The sequence below is a fragment of the Salvelinus sp. IW2-2015 genome, linkage group LG15 (genome assembly GCF_002910315.2).
Source record: "Salvelinus sp. IW2-2015 linkage group LG15, ASM291031v2, whole genome shotgun sequence".
NCBI lineage: Eukaryota > Metazoa > Chordata > Actinopteri > Salmoniformes > Salmonidae > Salvelinus > Salvelinus sp. IW2-2015.
The window spans coordinates 1,676,135-1,702,661 of NC_036855.1; the positions used below are offsets into that span (position 1 = coordinate 1,676,135).

The 26,527-nt window shown below is 42.0% G+C and overlaps 1 pseudogene; it reads left to right on the top strand.

Annotated features, from left to right (window-relative positions):
* LOC111974991 (kinetochore protein NDC80 homolog) lies at positions 1 to 22,425 on the top strand (annotated as a pseudogene).
* The last annotated feature ends 4,102 nt before the right edge of the window (positions 22,426 to 26,527 follow it).

The following is a 26,527-nucleotide window of genomic DNA, read 5'->3' on the forward strand; positions in this document are numbered from 1 at the left end:
GAAGATCGTCCGTTTTGTTTAAATTTGCAGGCGGAACTTTTTTTTTTTTACTCTTTAGTTATTTATGGTGAAACAGACGTTTCTAAACGGATTATTTCAAAATTATCGAAAATGGAAAGGTACGTATTTGTTTGAAAGACGTCTCAATGGGTTGTTGCATTTTCATTTATAGCTAGAAATATTTAATTGTAATACCCCAGGCAAATTCTAAGAGACTATGTAAATTAACTTTAGTTAGTTGGCTAAATAGTTGTAATTTAGCTTGTGTTTTTCAAGTCTAACGTAGTTTTTAATTGTATGTTGCCCAGTGGAATGTTTTCGTTCAAAAATATAACTAGCCAACGTTATCACAAGAAATAAAGTAGGAAGTATTTGCATGTGAAAGTGTCATGAAGGTGTACATTTTCCCCACTGATGTCGCGTTGCGTTTTTGAGAACATTAGCGGTAGGGTGACCACTTTTAAAATACTCAAATGCGAGACAACAGGAAGATTTTAGGACAGTGTAGTTTCAAGTTTTAATGTCACAGCACAAGTACAGTGAAATGCTTTTCTTGTAAACCCCAACAATGCAGTCATCGATAACAATGTAATATAAAAAATAAGAAGGTGGAACAAAAACACACCAGATATATAACTATCTACACTGTTTACAATTTTAGGGATAGATACTGGCTCGTTAGCGGCAGATATGTTAAGGTGATTTATGCATCAGGATATATAATACCAGTCAAGTTTGGACACGCCTACTCATTCAAGGGTTTTTCTTAATTTTTTACTATTTTCGACATAGTTGATGTCTTCACTATTATTCTATGAAATAACACATTGAACATGTAGTAACCAAAAAATTGTTAAACAAATCAATATAATTAGATTTGTTTAACCCTTTGTTTAACCCTTTGCCTTGACAGCTTTGCACACTCTTGGCGTTCTCTCAACCAGCTTCATGAGGTAGTCACCTGGATGCATTTCAATTAACAGTGTCTTAAGTTCATTTGGGAATTTCTTTCCTCCTTAATGCGTTTTAGCCATTCGGTTTTGTTGTGACAAGATAGGGAGATTACAGTAGGTCATCTTCTGTATAAGACCAAGTCCATATTATGGCAAGAACAGCTCAAATAAGCAAGAGAAACGACAGTCCATCATTACTTTAAGACATGGTCAGTCAATCAGGAACATTTCAAGAACTTAAAGTTTCTTCAGGTGCAGTTGCAAAAACCATCAAGCGCTATGATGACACTGGCTCTCATGAGGACCGCCACAGGAAAGGAAGACCCAGATTACCTCTGCTGCAGAGGATAAGTTCATCAGTACCAGCCTCAGAAATTGCAGCCAAATAAATGCTTCATAGAGTTCAAGTAAGACACTTATCAACATCAACTGCTCAGAGGAGACTGTGTAAATCAGGCCTTCATTGTCGAATTGCTGCAGAGAAACCACTACTAAGGGACACTAATAAGAAGAAGAGACTTGCTTGGGCAAGAAGCACAAGCAATGGACATTAGACAGGTGAATTTGTCCTCTGGTCTGATTGTCAAAATTTGAGATTTTTGGATACAACCGCTGTGTCTGTGCGCTGAGTAGGTGAACGTGATGATCTTGCGATGTGTGGTTCCCACCGTGAAGCATGGAGGAGGTGTGACGGAATGGGGTTTCTTTGCTGGTGACACTGCTGTAATTTTATTTTTGAATTGAAGTCACACTTGACCAGCATGGCTACCACAGCATTCTGCAGCGTTACGCCATCCCATCTGGTTTGAGCTATCACTTGTTTTTCAACAGGACAATGACCCAACACACCTCCAGGCTGTATAAGGGATATTTGACCAAGAAGGAGCGTGATGGAGTGCTGCATCAGATGACCTGGCCTCCACAATCACCTGACCTCAACCCAATTGAGATGGTTTGGTATAGTTTGATCGCAGAGTGAAGGAAAATCAGCCAACAAGTGTTCAGCATATGTGGGAACTCCTCAAGACTGGAAAAGATACCAGGTGAAGCTGGTTGAGAATGCCAAGAGTGTGCAAAGCTGTCATCAAGGCAAAGGGTGCTACTTTGAAGAATCTAAAATATATTTTGTTTTGTTTAAACACTTTTTGGTACTACATGATTCCATGTGTTATTCATAGTTTGATGTCTTCACTATTTTACAATATAGTAAAAATAAAGAAACCCTTGAATGAGTAGGTGTCAACTTTTGACTGGTGTGTGATACTAATCATAATGAGTAGTACAGCTATGGGGTGTGTAGTGGTATAAATGTATTATGTGCGTGTGAGCAAATGATTTGAGTGATGTGTTTGAGTATCAGCTGTTGTGTAGGGCCCTGTGACTGCATAGGTGGTGAAAAAGAATAATAAAATAGAGGTCAACTCCAATAGTAAGTGCAGCTATTAGCAGTCATGGCTGTAACCTACAGTAACCCTCCCGCGCACACACAAAATACCGCTTTGGTGTAGCAGCAATGTTTTAGTGCCGCGGAAGCAATAACAAATAAATGACGGTTATCTCTTAACTGCTGCCTATGCCCACACATAGTCGCAAGACACAAGTTGCCTCAAACACGTATATTAGGCATATCTAATTTCAAAATGGGGCCATGCAAATCACTGTGAATGATAATTCTTCATGTTTACCACGACATGTCCAAACTGATCATTTGATCTCATTCAGTTTCAGTGGAATATGCATTTAAATCTTCTTGAATGACTGTTTTGTGAGCAGAAGGTGTTAACAAACTATACTGAACTTAAATATATAAATGCAACAATTTAAACGATTATACTGCGTTACAGTTCACAGAAGGAAATCAGTAAATGTAAATAAATTCATTAGGCCCTAATCTATGGCTTTCACATGACTGGGCAGGGGTGCAGCGCGTGGGTCTGGAAGGGCATAGGCCCACCAACTTTGGCGCCAGTTCCACCCACTGGGGAGCCAAGCCCAGCCAATCAGAATGAGTTGTTCCACACAGACAGAAATACTCCTCAGCCCCCCCCCCCCCCCCACCTTCCTGAGACAATCCCGCATGTGAAGAAGCTGGATTTGGAGGTTCTAGACTGGCGTGGTTACGTTGTGAGGCCGGTTGATGTACTGCCAAATTCTCTAAATCGACGTTGGAGTGGCTTTTGATAGAGAAATTAAGATGAAATTCTCTGGGAACGGCTCTGTTGGACATTCCTGCAGACAGTATGCCAATTGCACGCTCCTTCAAAACTTGTGCATTGGATTGTGACAACCACATTTTGTGGCCTTTTATTGTCCCAGCACAAGGTGCACTGGTGTAATGATCATGCTGTTTAATCAGCTTCTTGATATGCCATACCTGTCAGGTGGATGGATTATCTTGGCAAAGGAGAAATGCTCACTTACAGGGATGTAAATCAAAGCACATTCTGTCCAGTGGCTCACGCTGTTGAGCTTTGGCCACATTATATATTTTTTTATGTACTCTTCAGCTAGTGTCCTAAACCCCCAAAACACAATTTCTTAGGAGATATGTTATTTAGAATACTAATTAAACATTGATCTTCCAAGACATTGATTCAGCTTTGATCTAAACCAGGGATGGGCAACTTCGATGGGGGTGGGGCCACAAAAAATAAACTCACGAGTGGCATTATGTTGTAGGTCTATGTACCCACATTGCGAGCAAAACATTTTAGCAGCCCCCATTGTGACAGTGAAGAGTTGTAGTGTTAATTCCTTCAATTCTTACACATTTTGTCATGGGTTGGGGCAAATGTTTGCAGTTTCTGATAATTGATGATCAATGGATCCCACCAGGGTTGGTAATTGGACCATGCTTACTACCAGTTTGGTAAATTAGCTGGCTGCTAGATTATCTAATCTAAAACATTTAGCTGACATGGACTGTTGAGTGACTGTTTTGGCTCCGGAGAGGATGGCTGACGTTTTACATGCTCCTAACCAACTGTGCTATTACATTTTTTTACGTAACTTTTTTTGTACATAATGTTGCTGCTACCATCTCTTATGACCGAACATTACTTTTGGACACCAGAACAGCGATTATTCAACTCGAACTGGAAGAATATTTGTTGTTTTAACGAGCTGACGCGAAGGATATACCGTTTCTCGGTAAGGGACCCAAATCCCAGTCATTTGCGTGAATGAAAAGGGGGCGGAGGTCGGGCTGCCTTCTGAGAATTCGTAGGCGAGTGAGAACCTCGACTACCATCAGTTCTATTGGCCAATGTGCAATCATTGGAAAACAAAACGGTAGTATAATCTTGATCGTAGGTCATCCAACGGGACATTAACTGTAATATCTTGTTTCACTGAGTCGTGGCTGAATGACGACACGGATAATATAGACCTGGAGGGATTTCCCATGCACCGGCAGGACAGAAGCTACGTCTGGTAAGGGGCGGGGGTCTATTTGTCAATAGCAGCTGGTGCGCTATGTCTAATATTWAAAAAGTATTGTGATATAGCTCGCCTGAGGTATTCTACCTCATGATAAGCTGTAGACTATCAAGAGTTCTGTTAGGAATTTTGTTAATAAATAGTTAAAACAAATTCTAGCTTTAGATAAAAATATAACAAATTGAACTCTGCATGCCTGGTGAAAAGAGATTTGTGYTGTGGGTTATAAAGTAAGCAGAAAGGGTCATTAAACTCTGGTTGAACTGACCCAACTTAGCCCTGAGATGTTTAGATAAGGCTGTGGGTCACTTTTTAGGTCTTTCATTATCTTGAGTTGTCTGCTAAAGTGGTAATCAATTATAGTGAGCCTTCAGGATAAATKATTATATGGTGTTTCATGTGAGTGTCCTGTGAGGTTAGAATGAACTTTTGAACCTGTTTTCTATTTGTTAGGACAATAAGACTCATTCTGTAATCTATGACGTCATATATTGTATATAAACCTGTGTTTATGATCAAATGGGAGCTTGCTCCGAGAATAAACACTATTGTCTAGTTTTGATATGACTGTAACCTGTCTATTTTATGTTGATAAGTATCTTACAAATTCTTATAGATAGACAGATTGAGTTTAATTAATGAGTATATTGTAAGAATTATTTAATTCCACTAACAAGTTCTCATCTATATTATCCATAGCCGTCTGTTTACCACCACAAACCGATGCTGGTACTAATACCGCACTCAACCAGCTGTATAAGGACATAAGCAAACAAGAAAATGCTCATCCAGAAGCGGCGCTCCTAGTGGCCGGGGATTTTAAAGCAGGCAGACTTAAATCCGTTATACCGAATTTCTACTAGCATGTCACATGTGCAACCAGAGGGGAAAAAACTCTACACTGCCTTTACTCCACACAGAGATGCATACAAAGCTCCCCCCCGCCCTCCATTTGGCAAATATGGCCATAATTCTATCCTCCTGATTCCTGCATACAAGCAAAACTAAAGCAGGAAGCACCTGTGACTTGCTCAATACGGAAGTGGTCAGATGACGCGGATGCTACGCTACAGGACTGTTTTGCAGCACAGACTGGAATATGTTCCGGGATTCATCCAATGGCATTAAGGAGAATACCACCTCAGTCACCGGCTTCATCAATAAGTGCATCGACGACGTCGTCCCCACATTGACCGTACTTACATATCCAGAAGCCATGGATTACAGGCAACACCCGCATCGAGCTAAAGGCTAGAGCTGCCGCTTTCAAAGAGCGGGATGCTTATAAGAAATCCCGCTATGCCCTGAGACGAACCATCAAACAAGCAAAGTGTCAATACAGGATTAAGATTGAATCCTACTACATCGGCTCTGACACTTGTTGGATGTGGCATGGCTTAAACTATTGCGGACTACAAAAAYAAACCCAGCCACGAGCTGCCCAGTTGACGTGAGCCTACCAGACGAGCTAAATGCCTTTTTATGCTCTCTTCAAGGCAAGCAACACTGACGCATGCACGAGAGCACCAGCTGTTCGGGAAGACTATGATAAYGCTCTYGGTAGCCGATGTGAGCAAGACCTTTTAAACAGGTCAACGTTCACAAAGCCTGATGGGGTCTGATGGATTACCAGGATGTGTACTCGCAGCATGGCAGACCAACTGGCAAGTGTCTTCACTGACATTTTCAACCTCACCCTGACTGAGTCTCTGTAATACCTACATGTTTCAAGCAGACCGCCATAGTGCATGTGCCCAAAGAAGCAAAGGTAGCCTGGCTAAATGATTACCGCCCCGTAGCACTCACGTCGGTAGCCATGAAGCTTTAAAGGCTGGTCATGGCTCACTCGGGGGCTCCCGAGTAGCGCACTGGTCTAAGGCATCACTACAGACACCCTGGTTCGAATCCAGGCTGTATCACAACTGGCCGGCGGCACACAATTGGCCCAGCGTCATCCGGGTTTGGYCGGTGTAGGCCGTCATTGTAAATACGAATTTGTTCTTAAAGGACTTGCCTAGTTAACTTAAAAAACCTCAACAGCATTCTCCTAGATACCCTTGACCCACTCCAATTTGCATACCGCCCCAACAGAGCCACAGATGCAACCTCAATCGCACTCCACACTGCCCTTTCCCACCTGGACAAAAGGAACACCTATGTGAGAATGCTATTCATTGACTCCAGCTCAGCGTTCAACACCATAGTACCCTCAAAGCTCATCACTAAGCTAAGGACCCTGGGACTAAACACCTCCCTCTGCAACTGGATCCTTGACTTCCTGACGGGCCGCCCCCAGGTGGTAAGGGTAGGCAACAACACGTCTGCTATGCTGATGCTCAACACTGGGGATCAGTCCCCTCCTGTACTCCCTGTTCACCCACGACTGCATGGCCAAACACGACTCCAACACCATCATTAATTTTGCTGACGACACAAGTGATCACCGACAACGATGAGACAGCCTATAGGGAGGAGGTCAGGGACCTGGCATTGYGACACAAGGACAACAATCTCTCCCTCAATTTGAGCAAGACAAAGGAGCTGATCGTGGACTACAGGAGAAGGCGGACCGAACAGGCCACTGTTAACATCGACTGGGCTGTCGTGGAGCAGGTTGAGAGCTTCAATGGCGATGTGGTGTCCACATCGCCATCAAACTATCATGGTCCAACCACACCAAGACAGTCGTCAAGAGGGCACGACAACCTAGTTTTGTATGACCTGTCTGCAATGAACTTGAAGCTGGTGTTTAAACTATTCCTGAGTCGGTGCTCTCCAGACACACACAGCTTTAGGCTATTTGCTCAAGGGATAAGTAATCCGGTATCCGGTGTAATCCGGTATCCGGTGTAAATCCGGTAGCCTTTTTAGACATTTCTACCAGATCAGAGCATGAGACCCCCCCCCCCCCCCCTTTTTATGCTGAGTGGTTATCGAAAGGGAGAGAGCTGGAAAGATTTTTCCAATAGGCTACGTTGAGGAACTATTGTCATTCTCAGTGGCTGTAAAAACAGACTTATTTACTTGGTTTTTGAGGCAAAGAAAAAATGACTTTGAGAAGCTCCACAGAGATGTGAGTTACGACAATCTTAAATAGTATCAAATCCCCAAACCGGGCACATTTTTATAGGCCTACATTTGCCACTGCTCGATTTAAAAATCTTGGTCCACCAACAACCGATCGGAATGGGTTAGCCCTGATACATGCTATATACATTTTACAGACACGGTGTGTTTTACATTTAGTTATTTTTAGTCCCACCCTTCAGCTACCCTCAACCCTTCCCATCGTTCTCTGAATACCATCCAATTTATTTTTGCCATATATTTTTAAACTGCTGTGATGTTTCACAGAAGTTCTGAACCTTTCTATTCTCAGTGTTTTACAGATTGTAGATTAAATAAACATTTTTGCTAACAGTATTATATTATTGATTGATTTTTTGACTGACTTTTCAAGTCACCCAGCAGAGTTACCTYCACTTAAATGTTGCAATTCATCAGCCATTCCTGAACCTGTGACCAAAAACAAGCTATATATGGACAGTACCAAAACAAATGATCGAATATTCTGTCTCTTCGCAGCAAAATYTGCTGGGATGGTTGTATTCCTAATATCGAACATTCTATTGTTTGCAAGAATTTTTGTATAATTTAAATTGAAAACCTAAAGTTTTGAATCTGGTGTTTTGTATCAGTTCATTAACCATGTGGCATGGAATTGGTACATCAATCTCTTCCCAACTATTTTGCAATCTAGGGTACAGCTGTACCTTTTTTTGGTCTTTAAATGAAATTTGCTAAACTAGTTTTATTCATCACAATTTTCTTTTTAACCAGTTTTTGTCTTTAGTGGAGGGCTAACAGACAAGTTCCTTCCTTTCTCCCTCCATTTTTGCATTAATGCTGTTTGTAATTTGGGGAATAGGAGACATTTCCATATTTTTGTTAGCTGCATGTGTGACAACTCCACCAGTCCTATTTATGATATAATTTAAATTGATTATGCTGTTTAATTCCCCCCCAAAATGTTAAATTGATCAATTAGTATATTTGAGTTTAAGAATTTGTTGCAACCAACTTTCTATGGCTTGTTTTAACAATAGCAACTATTTTGGGGACTATTTCATTTTCAAATAACTGAAAGTGAGAGGTAATCTGAATAAAGTGGGGAGGGGGAGAACCAGTTTGGATTTAAGTGTAACTTTTGTATGACTAAAACCTTTAGTGAGAGGTCTAATGTTTTAATATTTCATTTCTGTCTTTTGAATTCATATTCATTATAATAAATAGGCCCAGTTMATTTTGTTTGGCTTGCTGTTCCAAATAAAATATTATAAAAAAACACACTGCTAGGTGTAGGCAAGGCCATAAGTTAAAAGGTAAACTGGGATATAACTAAAGAGTTAATCAGGGTGATTTCTCCACAAATACACAGGTATTTTCCTTTCCATGGTAACAAGATCTTATAAACAAATTATTTTTATTAGCATTTATTGTAGAGATCATTTTCTTTCAGGATATGAATAGGACATGAATTTTTGGTTGCGGGACAAAATGCGGGACTGTCCTGCACAATCCGGTACAATGTCACCCTGCTAGTGTGCCCATCTTTCATTGTTCATATGAAGGCATTTGCAGTTAGCTGACTGGTTTGGGAAACATTTGCTATCCTATTTAAACATTAACTGACCTGGCTATCCATGTATAGCCTASATGTATTTAGCTGGCTATGTCTTCATTCTTTCACCAGATCCAGRATGAACCGAGCATCCAGCAGTAGGCTCTCTGAGCTCCCTCAAAGAGTTGAAAGCAACAAAATGAGCATGGTTTATGCAACACCGCAGAGGTAAGTTGGCAAACSAACGTCAATGGAAGTTGCTTTAACTGCCTGTCATAAATATGGGATATGKATTTGCTAATAAAATGAGCATATCAATATTTGTTCACAGCAAACAATCCTTCGGAAAGTTGAACATTCCTAAACCCCAGTCTGTCACATCCGAGAGAAGAACCAGCTTTTTTGGTAGTCGGTAAGTCCCTACACTGCAGAAAATACCWTTATACACCTAGTTCTCTATCACTGTCACCATGCGAGACAAAGACTATTCCTGTTAGTGAATCCATATGATTGGGAGCCATTTCACACTGCCAAGTTCAGTGGTTCCCAACTCCAGTCCTCTAGTCCCTCTGACAGTACATGTTTTTATTGTAGCTCTGGACATGCTCACACTGCAGGCCTTAATGCTYAACCAGCTAAATCGTTAGCTTTCAAATCTGTTTTGGAATAGTGACTGTCCAAACGGCAAGTTAAATGTGTCCAAATTGGATTTGTGTGTTCAGACAGCATTCATTTGCTGACATGGCTATGCTAGTTGTCATAGTAATGGTGGTTGTGCGCAGTGGTGTAAGCTGATTGGTGGTGGAGCTCGTGCTTCCTATCACTTAGAAGTTATGTATGGAATCAATATCATGCCAAATGTAAATCACCAATCCACAAACACCTTTTGATTTGTATTTGTAAATCGATATATTGCATTAAAATTATTTTATGACTGCAGATATGCAGGTCAGTTCCAAGGGCCTTAAGTAAAATGACTGCCATAAAGATTTGCACATAGGAGAGATATGCGCAAACATGACGGATATGGCAAACCTGCAACTCCATTAGGTCACCTGATAAATAAAAAAAAATTACTAATAATAAGAGGCTCTAGATGACTTTATTTGCAACACTATTGCTGTGTACACCCGTTTGCCACCCATATAGTTGAATTAGCTGGCCAGTGTGATAGCGCCACTAAATGTGAAGGTTATGTCATATATTGTAAATGATTATAATAATTTACAGCTGTGCTGTACAGACGATGAGCATTAAGGAGACATAAGTGTTCCTGAGGCCTCCAACCATTTCTTCAGGAGAGGCATGCGAAAGGTAGAGGGCAGGMTRTGGGATCAGACTTTGTAACAATATTGCTTCCTTCCTCKCTCCAACCTGGGCTTGAACAAGGGACCCCCTGCACATATTGACAACAGTCACCCTCGAAGCATCGTTACCAATCGCTCCAATAAAATCGCGGCCCTTGCAGATTAAGTGAAACAACTACTTCAAGTTCTGAGTGAGTGACGTCACCGATTGACACGCTATTAGCGCGCACCGCTAACTAGCTAGCCATTTCACACGGGTTACTCTCACCCCCTTCACTGGCTCCTTTTCCGCAGCAACAAGTGATCTGTGTCAACGGCATCAATGGGATCGACTTTTTTTCAATGACTACATCGCTTTCTTCGCGTGAACGTTTTGTCTTTATGGCAGTCGTTTTACTTAAGGCCCTTGGAAATGACCTGCATATCTGCAGTTATAAAAAATAATCKAATGCAATATATAGATTTACAAATGCAAGTCAAAAGTGGTGGAATGGTGATTTACATTTGGCATGATATTGATCCCATAGTTATGTAGCAAAATCTACAGTGAAAATAATGCCTGCCAGGGTTGTTTCTCAGTTGCTTTGAATGTTCAAAATCAGTGTCAGAACACCTTTTTAAAGCCTCAAAGGACAAGGTGATCCATCTTTCAGAACAAGTCCTTTTTGGCTAGCCACATAATTCAACTAACTAGTTAGGTAGATGTTTAACGCTATAGCACGTTCACTAATTTGTTTGTAAACAATTAAAAAGCTAGTTATCTACCACATGTTCTTGTCAAAACTGTCAACAGACAAAATAGCAAATAACAAGATATGCCAAACAGTCGATAAACCACAAGGGCAAATCAATCAGATTTGAATATTCAGACACCTCATGGTCAGGAATCAGATTTGTGACTTGAAATACCAAAAATAATAATATTTGAATCAGATATGCAAAAAAATTGGATTTKAATCACTTCAATGTGAACGAGGCTTAAGTAGTACCATGAATGCTAAAAATCTGAACTCTTTTCAGGACCAGTGGGGCTGGCATGGCACACAACAGCACCTTTGGCGGTACAGAGAAGATGAAGGATCCCCGTCCCTTACACGATAAGGCCTATGTTCAGCAGTGCATCAGACAGTTGTGTGAGGTATGGAGTCCTAATATACGCAGATTTCTAAAACAGAATCTCACTGAACTTTTAAGTCTTTCAAGACCGGCCTGAATACTTATAAAGTATTTCAGAKTAGGAGTGCTGCTCTTGGAGCAGTTGTCACTTTTACATCCTCATGAATAAGATTCTATGAACTGGGGGGRGGGGTCTGGTCCTAGATCAGCACTCCTTCACAAAGACCCATAATTTCCCTCGTTCTCCTCTAGTTTCTGTCAGAGAAGGGCTTTCCGGGTTCAATGTCAGTCAAGTCTCTCCAGTCGCCCTCCACCAAGGAGTTCCTAAAGATCTTTGAGTTCATCTACTGCCTCCTGGACCCCACCTTCCAGATGCCCACCTCCAAAGTGGAGGAAGAGGTCCCCAGGATTCTCAAAGACTTGGGGTAAATAGTGGTTAGAGTGTTGGGCCAGTAATCGAAAGGTTGCTGCATCGAATCCCCGAGCTGACGAGGTAAAAAAAAAACATCTGTCGTTCTGCCCCTGAACAAGGCAGTTAACCCACTGTTCCCCGGTAGGCCGTCGTTGTAAATAAACATTTGTTCTTAACTGACTTGCCTAGATAAATAAAGGTTACATTTAAATTTGTAAACAATGAGCTCATTCTGCCATACATGTTAAAAATTGCCTGTCTCCCAAATGGCATCACTATGGGCCCTGGTCAAAGATAGTGCCCTATATAGAGAATATGGTGCTATTTGGGACTCAGATGTGATCATTTGCTGTTTTTGTACGCTAGCCCCTTCCTCGTTCTAGGATACTGACTGTATATTTCTGATGGCAGGTATCCATTTGTTCTCTCCAAAAGTTCCATGTACTCTGTGGGGGCACCACATACGTGGCCACAGGTCTTGGGGGCTGTTGTCTGGCTCATCGATACTGTGAAGGTGTGTATTAGTATAGTAGAATACTMCCTAATCTCTAAACTCATTAATAATATTAACTGTCTAAATGAAGGTTTGAATAATGAGAGATTTATAAAAACATTTTTTATAAGGATTCCCATTAGCCGACGCAAATGGCGACCACTAGTCTTACTGGGCTTCGACATAACGAAATCCTTTACAATTGACATATTTAAAAATATTAACATGTATTGTGTGTGCATCTATTAGTTAAACTTGTCAATACATGAACAAAAAAGTTAGGTCACATGGGGCAGAGGCCTTGTGCCGTGAACGGTTACTTTATTAGTTTTTTTGAAACCAGGTTTGTTGTCCACTTGCGCCATATAAGATGGACGGTAGTTCCATGCAATCGTGGCTCTGTATAATACTGTATGTTTCCTTGAATTTATTTTCCTTGAATTAGTTCTGGTTGTTTTGCAGATCTTTTGCAGTATGAGTGATCAGGACCTGCTCTTTGCTGATTTCTCTGACGGAAGCACTGAAGAATTGAGGACGGGGTTGAGTTCAACAAGGTACAGAGCCAACTTACTCACAACAAAACCAATTAGGATGTTAGGCCTCTATTTGACCCTGCACGCTCCCCTCCGTTTCTAGCTCTTTCTGGACTACACTGCTGAAACCTACAACAAGTTCATGCAAGGAGCAGATACGTTTGATGAAGAGGATGCAGATTATCTTGCTAAACTAAGTAAGCAGTGATGACAAACTCATTGTTTTTTAATTGTGAGTTGGCCTTTTCCTTCCGAATGAACATATACAAATAACCAGCAACAAGCGCATAAAACGCCAACTTATATCTACAGAGAGACTTTACAACGTTGACGAAGGGCTTCTCGCATCCATGGAGGAGAAGTACAGATGCTGAGTGATGAGGTTGAGCGACTGGAGAAAGAAAGCCAAACGGTTAGTCCTTTGAATCTGAGGACTGTATATACAGTGCATTCGGAAAATATTCAGACACCTTGACTTGTTCCACATTTTGTTATGTTACAGCCTAATTCTCAAATGTATAAAATATTTTCTCTCATCAACTTACACACAATACCCCATAATGACTAAGATGGTGTGTCGTGGCACAGATCTGGAGAAGCGTACCAAAAAATGTCTGCGGCATTGAAGGTCCCCAAGTGCACAGTGGCTTCCATCATTCTTAAATGGAAGACACAAAGACTCGAGCTGGCTGCCCGGCCAAACTGAGCAATCGGGGGAGAAGGGCCTTGGTCCATAGTTCTTCTTTGGAGATGGGTGAACCTTCCAGAAGAACAACCATCTCTGCAGCACTCCACCAATCAGGCCTTTATGCTAGATGGCCAGATGGAAGCCACTCCTCAGTAAAGGCACGAACGCCCGCTTGGAGTTTTCCAAACGGCACCTAAATGACTCTGACCATGAGAAACAAGACTCTCTGGTCTGATGAAACCAAGATCTGAAATCTTTGCCCTGAATGCCAAGCGTCACGTCTGGAGGAAACCTGGCACTATCACTACAGTGAAGCATGTGGTGGCAGCATCATGCTGTGGGGATGTTTTTCAGCGGCAGGGACTGGGAGACTAGTCAGGATCGAGGGAAAGATGAACGGAGCAAAGTACAGAGAGATCCTTGCTGAAAACCTGCTAGGACCTCAGACTGGGACGAAGGTTCACCTTCCAACAGGACAACAAGCACACAGCCAAGGCAACGCAGGAGTGGCTTCGGGCAACAAGTCTCTGAATATTGAGTGGCCCCGGACTTGAACCCAATAGAACATCTCTGGAGAGACCTGAAAATAGCTGTGCTGTGATGCTCCCCATCCAACCTGACAGAGCTTGAGATGATCCACAGAGAAGAAATAGGAGAAACTACCCAAATAGAGGTGTGCCAAGCTTGTAGCGTCGTACCCAAGAAGACTCGAGGCTGTAATCACTGCCAAAGGTGCGTCAACAAAGTACTGAGAAAAGGGTCTGAATACTTATTAAATGTGATATTTCAGTTTTTTATTTTGCAAAAATTTGCTACAATTGATAAAAACGTGTTTGCTTTGTCATTACGGTATTGTGTGTAGATTGATGAGGGGGGAAAAACACAATTTAATCTATTTTTGAATGTAACAAATGTGGCAAAAGTCAAGTGGTCTGAATACTTTCCGAATGCACTGTATTTATAGATTTTTTCCATGTACTGCGACTGAATATTGTACACATCTCACCTAGTTTAAGCAGTCGATGAGCCGTAAAAGTGCCAATTACGTTTGAACAGAGCCATTTGATTCACTGTATTTGTAACCATTTTATTAACTTTGGAGCAGGACCGATTGATGGTCAAAAGAACGGAGAAAGTCAAACTTCAGACAGACCTGCAGAAGCTGCAGAGTTATCGCAGTAACCTGGAGTCTTTCAAAGCCAACCTGGAGAACAAAGCCTCTGGATTGGCCGAGGAGCTGGAAGCATCGGGTAAAAAACCATGACCAAACATTGCTACTCTCGTGGCTGGCTGGTCTTGCGGTATTGATGCAGCCTCCAGGACACTTCTCTTTCTACATGTGTCTGTATATGTGGTCTACTACCCTTTGACACATATTTCTCTGTCTGTCCCCACTTCATCCTCTCATTCTATCTGTTTAAATTAAATCTGAAAATCCCTTAAAATATATTTTAAAAAATTGCACTCTCCTGGAAATCCTGAAACGTTAACATCCCCCCCCCCCCGCTGCCCTTTTTTGTCCTGCGTAGGACTGCAAGTGGAGACCCTAAAACAGGAGGAGTCCCGGCTCCAACACATCTTGTCCACCCAGAAGTTCACTCCCGCAGACATTGAGAGATCAACTGGGAGAAGAGGGAGCTGCAGCAGACCATCAACAGCCTAAGCAAGAGCCTGGAGCAGGCCAGCAGCACATGTGGAACGAGGAGATCGCTCTGGCCAAGCCAAGAGACGGTAAGGAATAGGATGCTGGCCTGATACGTCTGCATTCTATACTCATCTGTCTGTTAAACAAAGGTTCAATAAGTATTTTATTTTTTTAATGACTAGCTAGCTATGAGCCAGTGCTGAACCGTCTTCTCAGTCTTAACCACTGCTAATGATTTAGGCCGAAGTGAAGCTGGCCGAGTACCACAAGCTTGCCCGCAAACTGAAGCTCATCCCTGTGTCTGCCGAAAACGCGTGCGGCCACGACTTTGAGATCAGGACCTCCACAGAATACGGACCGTCCACCATGGTTCATGCAGAACACAGATTCAAGTATGGAGATTTAGTTCTCATCGAACAATCGCTTTATTACAACAGGTGTGTGTTGTATCTGGACCTAATTCTGTGGCTTATTCTCTACAGCAACTACTGAGGAAACTGATCACTGATGTGGACGAGGAGTTTAGACGGCTGACAGACATGAAACTAAGCCTGGAGGAGTCCATAGAACACGTACGAGACATTTCGCTGTGTTTCTTAGAAGTACGAAGGTTTTGTCCCATTTAAAAAACATTTGAGCATGGATCTTTTTCTCTTTCAGGTGAATTCCAATATTTCAGATAAAGCGAATGACTTGAAACACCTAGAGAGCAAATCCGTAGGCTCGACGAGAAGCTCGAACAAGACATGCAGGTGCGTTATAATTTCAATATTACAAATGTTTGAATATTGTATACAGAAACCCCTCTGAGAAATAATGTTACGAGTTTCGTGTCCTTGCTTTGTTTTTTTGGTCTTTTTTTTTTTTTATTTTTTTTGCTGTGTTGTTTTTACAAAATTTGCTTTTTATTATATTTTTTTTTATGTCCCGTCTCTTTTTCATTTTTTACCCTTTCTTTTCTTCACCTTTTCTTTTCTTACTATGTTTTCTTCTTTTTTTTTAGTTTTTTTTTTTTTTTTTTTTTTATTTCAGCGTCTTATTGGTCAGGTTTTACTAAGACAGCCTCATTGTCTTATAAGGGTCATTAATGAGAACGGATGAATTTTCTTGTTCTCCTCAATTATTTTAAATATGTATTGTGTCCACATCTGTGGTTAAATTGTGTTTTTTTATCAAATAGAAAAATGACATCCCTCTCTCTCTGTGTGTGTGTTTAGGACATTGCCCATGAGGAGCAGAAGTGGTCTGCTGAGATGGAGTCTGTGGAGACCCACCGCAAGCTGCTGGAGAAGAAGGTGACCCTGGGCTATGACGAGTCTGTGGAGCAGCTGAAAGCTGCACAGCAACAGTGAGTAGTGCTCCTCCTACCAATTATTTTGGACCAAATCATAATGGTGAGAGCTTAGTTTCACGTTTTATTGTCACGTGCCCAACTACCGTGAAATGCCTTTCTTTCCCAACATTGCAGTAATTCATATCGGTAGTAAAAATTGTCTACTAAAGTATAATAGGAAAAGAAACACGAAAGATTTAAATATGAATAACACGAGTAAGCTACTGTTTTATATACAAGGTCAGTTCCAATACCATATTTACAATGTGCAGGGATACTGGAGTTGTAGGGATAGATGTGTATAGGGCTAAGGTGACTAGGCATCAGGATGTGTGTTAGCCAATGACGCGAGTGTGTGTGTTGAGTGTGCGTAGAGTCGGCTCAAAAATGAAAGGTATCAATACAGATAGTCTGTGTATCCATTTTGTTAGATATTTAGCACTCTTATGGCTTATGGAAGCTGTTCAGGAGCCTGTTGGTGTTGCTCTGATACTGCTTGCCATGTGGTAACAGCGTAGTTTGTTAGTGATTTGGATGGCTGGAGKTTTTTTTAGTTTTTTTTCTGGCCTTCCTTTCACACCGCCTGATATATTGGTCCTGGATGGCATGGAGCTCGGCCACAGTGACCTACGCGCCGTGAGATCAAGGGTAGTGCAGTTGCCATACCAAGCGGTGATACAGCCAGTAAAGATGCTCTCAATGGTGCAGCTGTGTAACTTTGAGGGTATATGCCGCCATCTCAAACTCCTGAGGAGGAAGAGGCTGTCGTTCCAGGATTGAAAGGTCAACCTATATTCCCTACGTCCAGCTGAGCTGGATGTAGGGAGTAGCCATTTAGTTAAGAGAAACTTCCTCCTCAATTTAAGCTCTACAGGATGGGTGTCCCTATACCAGGACATAGACTTTCCAGGACATAGACATGTCTTATGTGGGCAAAAAGCTTAAATTCTTGTTAATCTAACTGCACTGTCCAATTTACAGTAGCTATTACAGTGAAAAAAATACCATGCTATTGTTTGAGAGTGCACAACAACAAAACTCTTATGGCAACTGGTTTGATACATTCACCTCTGGTAAATACATTTACTTCAGTAATCTTGCTCTAATTTGTCATCCTCAGGGTCCCAGAGATAAAATGTAGCATAGTTTTGTTTGATAAAATCAATTTTTATATTCAAATTTAGGGACTGGGTTCTACAGTTTGAACCCCTGCTGCCTCTGGCGCCCCACCCACCCTGCCTGGCCATCTAGATGTGTGAAAGTTAGTGTATAAGCKAATGATAGATCATGTATGACATTCCTGCGAGTGTGTTAACTTAAATGTTGTATTACCATATCATTTTTGTATGTTCTCTATAGTTATGTAGTTGAAAATGTATCAATTGACCAATTCAGCACATTTGGCCAGACTTGATACAAAATATTGTTCAGTATTGCCATCCTTTACTGGATTTGCTGTTTATAGACCCCCCCCCCCCCAGCTCCCAGCTGTGCCCTGGTTACCATATGTGAATTGATTGCCTCCCATCTGTCTTGAGAGTTCGTTCTGTTAGGTGACCTGAACTGGGGTATTTCATTAAAACCCCGGCAGTTCTACAATCTAAGCTAGATGCCCTCAATCTCACACAAATGATCAAGGAACCCACCAGGTACAAGCCTGAATCTGTGAACATGGGCACCCTCATGGATATTATCCTGACCAACTTGCCCTCCAACTACACCTCTGCTGTTTTCAATCAGGATCTCAATGATCACTGCCTCATTGCCTGCATCCGCTAKGGGTCTACGGTCAAACAACCACCCCTCAACACTGTCAAACGCTCCCTAAAACACTTGCGAGCAGGCCTTTCTAATCGACCTGGCCCGGGTATCCTGGAAGGATATTGACCTCATTCCATCAGTCAAGGATGCCTGGTCGTTCTTTAAAAGTAATTTCCTCACCATCTTAAATAAGCATGCCCCTTTCAAAAAATGTAGAACTAAGAACAGATATAGCCTGACTGCCTCGACCAGCACAAAACATCCTGTGGCGGACTGCACTAGCATCGAATAGTCCCGTGATATGCAACTTTTCAGGGAAGTCAGGAACCAATAAACGCACTCAGTAAAGGAAAGCAAAGGCTAGCTTTTTCAAAACGAAAATTTGCATCCTGTAGCTCGAACTCCAAAAAGTTTTGGGACACAAGTCCATGGAGAATAAGAGCAGCTGCCCACTGCACTGTGGCTAGGAAACACTCACCACCGATAAATCCACTATAATCGAGATTTCAATAAGCATTTTTATTACGGGTAGCCATGCTTTCCACCTGGCTACCCCGATCAACAGCCCTCCATCGCCCCACAGCAACTCGCCCAAGCCTCCCCCATTTCTCCTTTCACCCAAATCCAGATAGCAGATGTTCTTGAAAGAGTTGCAAAACCTGGGACCCGTACAAATCAGCTAGGCTAGATATCTGGACCCTCTTTTCTAAAATTATCCGCCTCCGTTGTTGCAACCCCTATTACTAGCCTGTTCAACCTCTCTTTCGTATCGTCCGAGATCCCTAAAGATTGGAAAGCTGCCTGTCATCCCCTCTTCAAAGGGGGACACACTCTAGACCCAAACTGTTAGAGACCTATATCCATCCTGCCCTGCCTTTCTAAAGTCTTCGAAAGCCAAGTTAATAAACAGATCACTGACCATTTCGAATCCCACCGTACCTTCTCCGCTGTGCAATCCGGTTTCCGAGCTGGTCACGGGTGCACCTCAGCCAGGCACAAGGTACTAAACGATATCATAACCGCCATTGATGAGAGACATTACTGTGCAGCCGTCTTCATCAACCTGGCCAAGGCTTTTGACTCTGTCAATCACAGTATTCTTATCAGCAGGCTCAACAGCCTTGGTTTCTCAAATGATTGCCTCGTCTGGTTCAGCAACTATTTCTCTGATAGAGTTCAGTGTGTCAAATCGGAGGGCCTGTTGTCCGGACCTCTGGCAGTCTCTATGGGGGTGCCACAGGGTTCAATTCTCGGGTCAACTCTCTTCTCTCTATATATCAATGATGTCGCTCTTGCTGCGGATGATTCCCTGATCCACCTCTATGCAGACGACACCATTCTGTATACTTCTGGCCCATCTTTGGACACTGTGTTAACTAACCACCAAACGAGCTTCAATGCCATACAACACTCCTTCCTTGGCMTCCAACTGCTCTTAAACGCTAGTAAAACCAAATGCATGCTTTTCAACAGTTCGCTGCCTGCACACGCCCGCCCGACTAGCTAGCATCACTACTCTGKACGTTTCTGACTTAGAATATGTGGACAACTACAAATACCTAGGTGTCTGGCTAGACTGTAAACTCTCCTTCCAGACTCAYATCAAACATCTCCAATCCAAAATTAAATCTAGAATYGGCTTCCTATTTCGCAACAAAGCCTCCTTTACTCACGCCGCCAAACATACCCTTGTAAAACTGACTATCCTACCGATCCTCGACTTTGGCGATGTCATTTACAAAATAGCTTCCAACACTCTACTCAGACTGCATCCAGTTTGCTATCACAATGCCATCCGTTATGTCACAAAAGCCCCTTATACCACTGCGACCTGTATGCTCTAGTCGGCTGGCCCTCGCTACATACTTGTCGCCAGACCCACTGGCTCCAGGTCATCTTTAAGTCTATGCTAGGTAAAGCTCTGCCTTATCTCAGCTCACTGGTCACSATAACAWCACCCAMCCKTRGCAYGCKCTCCAGCAGGTATATCTCACTGGTCATCCCCAAAGCCAACACCTCTTTGGCCGCCTTTCCTTCCAGTTCTCTGCTGCCAATGACTGGAACGAATTGCAAAAATCACTGAAGCTGGAGACTATTGTCTCCCTCACTAACTTTAAGCACCAGCTGTCTGAGCAGCTAACCGATCGCTGCAGCTGTACATAGCCCATCTGTAAATAGCCCACCCAATCTACCTACCTCATCCCAATATTGTTTTTATTTGCTTTCTGCTCTTTTGCACACCAGTATTTCTACTTGCACATCATCTGCTATTTATCACTCGTGTTAATTTGCTAAACTGTAATTACTTTGCTACTATGGCCTCTTTATTGCCTTACCACCTCATGCCATTTGCACACTGTATAGCTTTTTTCCCCATTTTTTTTTTCTTTTCTCTTGTGTTATTGACTGTATGCTTGTTTATTCCATGTGTAACTCTGTTGTTGTGTCGCACTGCTTTGCTTTATCTTGGCCAGGTCGCAGTTGTAAATGAGAACAAGTTCTCAACTAGCTTACCTAGTTAAATAAAGGTGACATAAAATAAAAATCTATCTTTAACTTTTCACACACACTGCTGCCATCTGGTGGCCAAAATCTATTGTGCCTAAACTGCAATATGACATTATGGCCTCTTGCATTTCAAAGATGATTAAAACAAAACGTTTTTTGTTTGTATTATCTTTTACCAGATCTAATGTGTTATTCTCCTAYATTAATTTCACTTTTCCACAAAGTGTTTCCTTTCAAATGTTATCATCCTGAGCTACAGGCAGTTTGATTTGAGTGTCATTTTAGTCAAAATTAAAAAGGGTACGATCCTTACAATAGCTTGCTTTGTGCAATGCCGCTGTTGTGTGTGTGTGTGTGTCACGTGAAACCCACTGAAGGGGGTGTGCAGTGACCTAATCAAAGGCAGACACGGCATAAAAAAAAAGGATTGGGGATAGACAAACGTCCTGGCCAGAGGGTGTACTTGTACATCGAACTGCCTCATGCTACAGAAACATGAGATATTCTCCTGCCCTAGGCTACTTTGTTTGTGTACGGTATGTTCTGGGCTTTACAATTATTTAACAACCACATGAAGTTTGTTTTCATTGTACATATCTAAAAATACACCCACCACCACAGTATTTGTCTTTCTACTCCACAGGTACCATCTTGTCCTGCAAGAAACCAATGAGGAGCGGCGGACTGTGGTTAACAACCTTGCCAGTGTGTTAACCACGGCTGCCAACCACCTGTCCATTGTAGAGGTCAGTCTCCATCTTGCCCCTAACCTGTCGTTCACAAAGCCACTGACCTCGTGCACATCTCGCCTTTATTTAAATATTTATTTTATTCCTTGCCTTGATATTCCCTTTTACAATAACTTGATTTGACAATGACTGTCTTTCTGAGCCTGAATTTCACATTGTGATCATTTCCAGAAATTCTTAGAGGATCAACACAAGCGAGTAGACAGGGTGTACACGGACGCCTTCCGGGAGGACGAGGTGGACATTCAGAAGATGAAGGACATTATGGAGGGCTTCATCGCTAAAGTAAACAGCATGTAGTTTCGTGCTTTACTATAAAAGCTGACATGAGCTCTAACTCTTTACCTGGTTATTCCATTCAGTCCAATGGAACCATCCCAGCGGGCAAAACATGGTTTAGTGGCGTTGTGACAACAGAAACTAGTTGAAATGACATCATTAACAACCAGTTTTGCCTGTTGGGATGAGTGCAGCTTTTCTTCTCTTCTAAGTGACGTCTTTACTGACCACAGTGAGCATAACATCAGTTCCAAAGGGCCGCGCCATCTTCTGCAGTTTCCCTGGTCACTGCTCTAAAGCACTGGGAACTTGTGAGACCAGATGAGAAGACTGTATTGGGTGCTGGTAGAAAATATGTTTAAATAGGAGTTTTACTTTGTTCAAGTACCCCCGGGTTAGATAATGGGTGTTAAACCTCTTTGTAAAGTATTTTAATGTTGTCTTGTGGTGTTTCTCATATGAGCCACTAGAGGGCAGTGTAAATCTAGATTTAAAATAGAGCAGTTTCTGGTTGGGTGAAATGTATATTATGGTTATTTGTTTTTCGCTGCAGTTTGTGATGCTTTAAATAAAGATGTGTATCCCCAATWTTTCAKTTTTAAATGTTTTGTTCCCCCCCCCCCCCCCCACTCMTGCTTATTCAGATATAGACACGTTACCCACTCATAACAACAGTGTCTAGTAGTCCATGCAATTCAATGTAAACTATGGCCTAAATAGTTTGTTGGTTTGTACCTACATTTACGTCTTCCTTTTAGACTCACATACTCAGTCATAGACATACCCTAGGCTGCACCACATAATGAAATGGAACAGGACTATTATTTTGGGTCTCTATGACCTATACGTGGGGTGTATTCACTAGAAACCAATGTTTTGTTATGGTGTGCACTAATTAATACAACCCTGCTCTCTGATACCTTAAAAAAAATACAAATTGTATCCAATTGGTAGTTAGTCTTGCAACTCCCTTACGGACTCAAGAGAGGCAAAGGTCGAGAGCCGTGAACCTCGAAACGCAAACCCGAACCAAGCCACACACTGTTTCTTGACACAATACCCACTTAACCCGGAAGCCATCCGCACCAATGTGTCGGAGGAAACACCGTACACCTGGCAACCGTGTCAGCGTGCACTGTGCCCGGCCGCCACAGGAGTCGCTAGTGCGTGATGGGTCAAGAACATCCCTGCCGGCCAAACCCTCCCCTGACAGCGGACTTTAAGCATCAGCTGTCAGAGCAGCTTACCGATCATTGCACCTGTACACAGCCCATCTGTAAATAGCCCATCCAATTACCTCATCCCCATATTATTTTTGCTCCTTTGCACCCCAGTATCTCTAATTGCACATCTATCACTCCAGTGTTTAATTTCTAAATTGTAATTATTTTGACACTACGGCCTATTTATTGACTTACCTCTGTAATCTTACTACATTTTCACACACTGTATAAATATTTTTCTATTGTATAATTGACCGTATGTTTGTTTATCCCATGTATGTTTGTTTATCCCATAACTCTCTTCTCATAAGGAAAATGGTCAATTCATGCACTTATCAAGAGAACATCCCTTGTCATCTCTTGCATCTGATCTGGCAGACTCACTACATACACGCTTTGTAAACAGGGAGGATTTTATTACGTAAATCTTGGTGGGGCAAGAAAAAAACAAACATGGGATGCGTGCCAGCAATCCACAACACTAAACAATGTGTTAGTTGTACAATAACGGTGACAAACGGTGCCCACAAATGGCCTACATAAAGCTGTTCCAACGTCTTACCACTGCTACACCTGACTATCAGCGGAGCCTTGTCTGGCAGCGAAACAGTTCGTTCAGCCTCATTTACTGCCTTTTAAAAACATAGCTGATTTGACTGACTTGCTTAAACAAATGTGGTTTCTAATGACGATTGAGATGCACAAACTATGGCATAAGGGGATGACAAGAGGATAAGAGTCAGAACATGGGCTGTTCTCAGTGTTATCCCTGTACACCAAGTCAGAGTCGTGGGATAAATAAAGGGGGCATATAAGCAGACAATGACAGCTTTTACAATATTCGATGATTACGTTTTTCTAGAACATGTTATAGGCTACATGTGCACCACCAAGTCAGAACAGTAGGTGAAATTAAGAGGGGTAAATATACCAAATTATTAGGGTGAGGCACATGGGCTACTAACATCTTACTACACAACATACACATAGTATTACTTTCTTAACTACAGTATACACATCTCTCTCGCATATTACATTTATGCAGCAGCATACAATACATTTCTGGATCTTGTGCTCACTTGAACAGGAAGGTGGTGCGGTGGTCCTTCGTGGGCAAATTTTGTCATCAAAGTCTGACATTCTCAAAATGTTATGGTGCTTTCAAAAAAACTGGGAACTCGGGGGGGGAACAAGGTTGAATCATGATGATGTCAGTGATCTTCAGTTCGTAGCTCTGGAAAGAAGCCGGATTTACAATTCCAAATTGGATGACCGTTCAAAATATATTTTCCCAGTCGGAGCTCGTTTATTCCAGACTCAAGTTTTCGCAGTTCCGAGTTAAGTTGTTTTGAGCACGGCACAAATCATGCTTCATTGACAGCATGGCCAATGTTGAATTTTTATCATTTTAAACTTGGAAAAGAGTTCCTTAATCCCAGACTTGGGACCACACAGCCACTCCACTGAATAGCAGGCTAGTGATGGCTTTGCAATGCTTGCAGTTAGCCACTGTCACTGATTCCTTCTAAACAACTCATTGTTGAATTTGCGATTTCCAACTTGTGTAATGTTTATCCAATGGCCGAGGAGCACTGATACATTTTAGCTATAATTTCTCTTCATTATTTCTCTTCATATGACAAGGATTAAAAAGAATTTGCCAGTAGATTGTCCACTTGATTCATGATGACGACTGCTAAGTTGCTTGCTAAGATTTTGAAAGTATGATGTTGACATGTTCAGTCCAATCAAAGCTACTCTACATATAACATGATTTGACATCATTTTATCTGTGGCCAATGACATTGAGCCTTCTTGGATGGGCACTTCTAATGTAACTATGGCAGCACCCAAGGGGCTACAATTCTTTAGCTCTCCCGTTAGATTTTGCGGTGACGTAGTGTTCCCACGAGTTACAGAACCCTGAGCCATTCACGGCTCAACACTGTATTTTCTGCTGGCTGCCCCACCACCACAGAAAGCACTGAGCTAGGCTGAAACACCTGCATTTTGGAGCTGCCTTAAGAAAAAAAAAAAAGTGACAATTTTTGTATGCGGCTTTATATATTTTTTTACATTGTTTACAAATTGATATGTGACACGTATTAATGCCAAAATAACATGCAAAACAGGCAACATATATAAAGTGTTACCGTCCCTAATCACAAGCCTTTTCTAGCTATATAGGACTGGAGCTGTCCAGACTAATGCTGTCCTCACCCTRTTACTGGATGTAAGACACTTAGTTTATGTTCGTTGTGAGTGAAAAACAAATCACTTAAAAAATACCTCAGAAGTATTCACACTATGCTGTCTGTTTGTCTGTGGTCGTAGAAGGTGTCAGGGCAGATGTTAAGTGTACGGTGAGGATAACGTAGGTGTGAAAGACTTCTTCTCAGTCACCCGCTAACAAAGTTGTTTAAGGCATGCAAAAGGTCAGGGGTCAGATTGGATTCAGCGGCCCCGTTGCCCCGTTCAGTGAAATATTGGTAAAGGCTTCACTCACATTGCAGTAAATGAGTGTATTTAAAAGATTTAGACAGTGGCAAGATGCCTAGTTGGCCTCTATTTGACACTGGTACAATAGCTCTTCATCCTTGTTGACCCCCTAAAAAGACAGATCCACCTGGAAGACCTCCACTATGGTTGAGTTAGAGAGGAAAGAGGAAACACCTTCCCACTGAACCCTCATGGGGCTGTGGCCAACAGCACAGCACTCACTGCATGATGCATTAGCCTCTCTTCCCTGGGTCATTGGAGCCAAAGACACRGAACATGAATTATTAATATGCTCTGTTGCTGACCTCGAYCAGGGAAGTCAATAGCACAGCTACRGTGAATGCTCTTTCATGTAGCATTTTTCTCTAGAGACACAGAGAGCAGCCAGGGATCTGTCCCTTCCTCTTAAGCACCACGAACACAGCGACACACACAGGAAGCTTGATGACGTCATCCATTTGCTATTTTGGCATGAGGTATCTGTGGTTTTCAACAGGTACTATGTCATGTTCATGAGAGACATCCCGGTATGTGTTAATGTTGAATGTTATTAGGGTTAATCGYCTCCCCCGTCTGTCCCCTGACAGACAGAAGTGATGTGTTCTACAKATGGAGAGAGGAAAACACTCTGAATTCTTCTTAACCTGCCTCTGTGTGACCACAACCCTGAGCRACTGTCACTCTCTTTGCCCCYTYGTCAAWAGCYCTCGAGTAACATTTTGTCCTGCTGAAATTTGTCTTAGATTATGAACCGCTCTGACATTTCTATATCTATTTCAGTATCTATCTATACTTGTCTGAGGAGATACTCCGTTGTTTCACTATGTAGTTCAATTGCGTGTTTAGGTGTCCTGTTCTTCTGAACTCTATGTCCAGATTTCTTGGAAACACTCTCAAATGTCAGTGTGAATAGAAGTGTTAATTTTATGCCTGTCTTCAACATGTTTCCTGTGTGTTGTAGACAGCGGT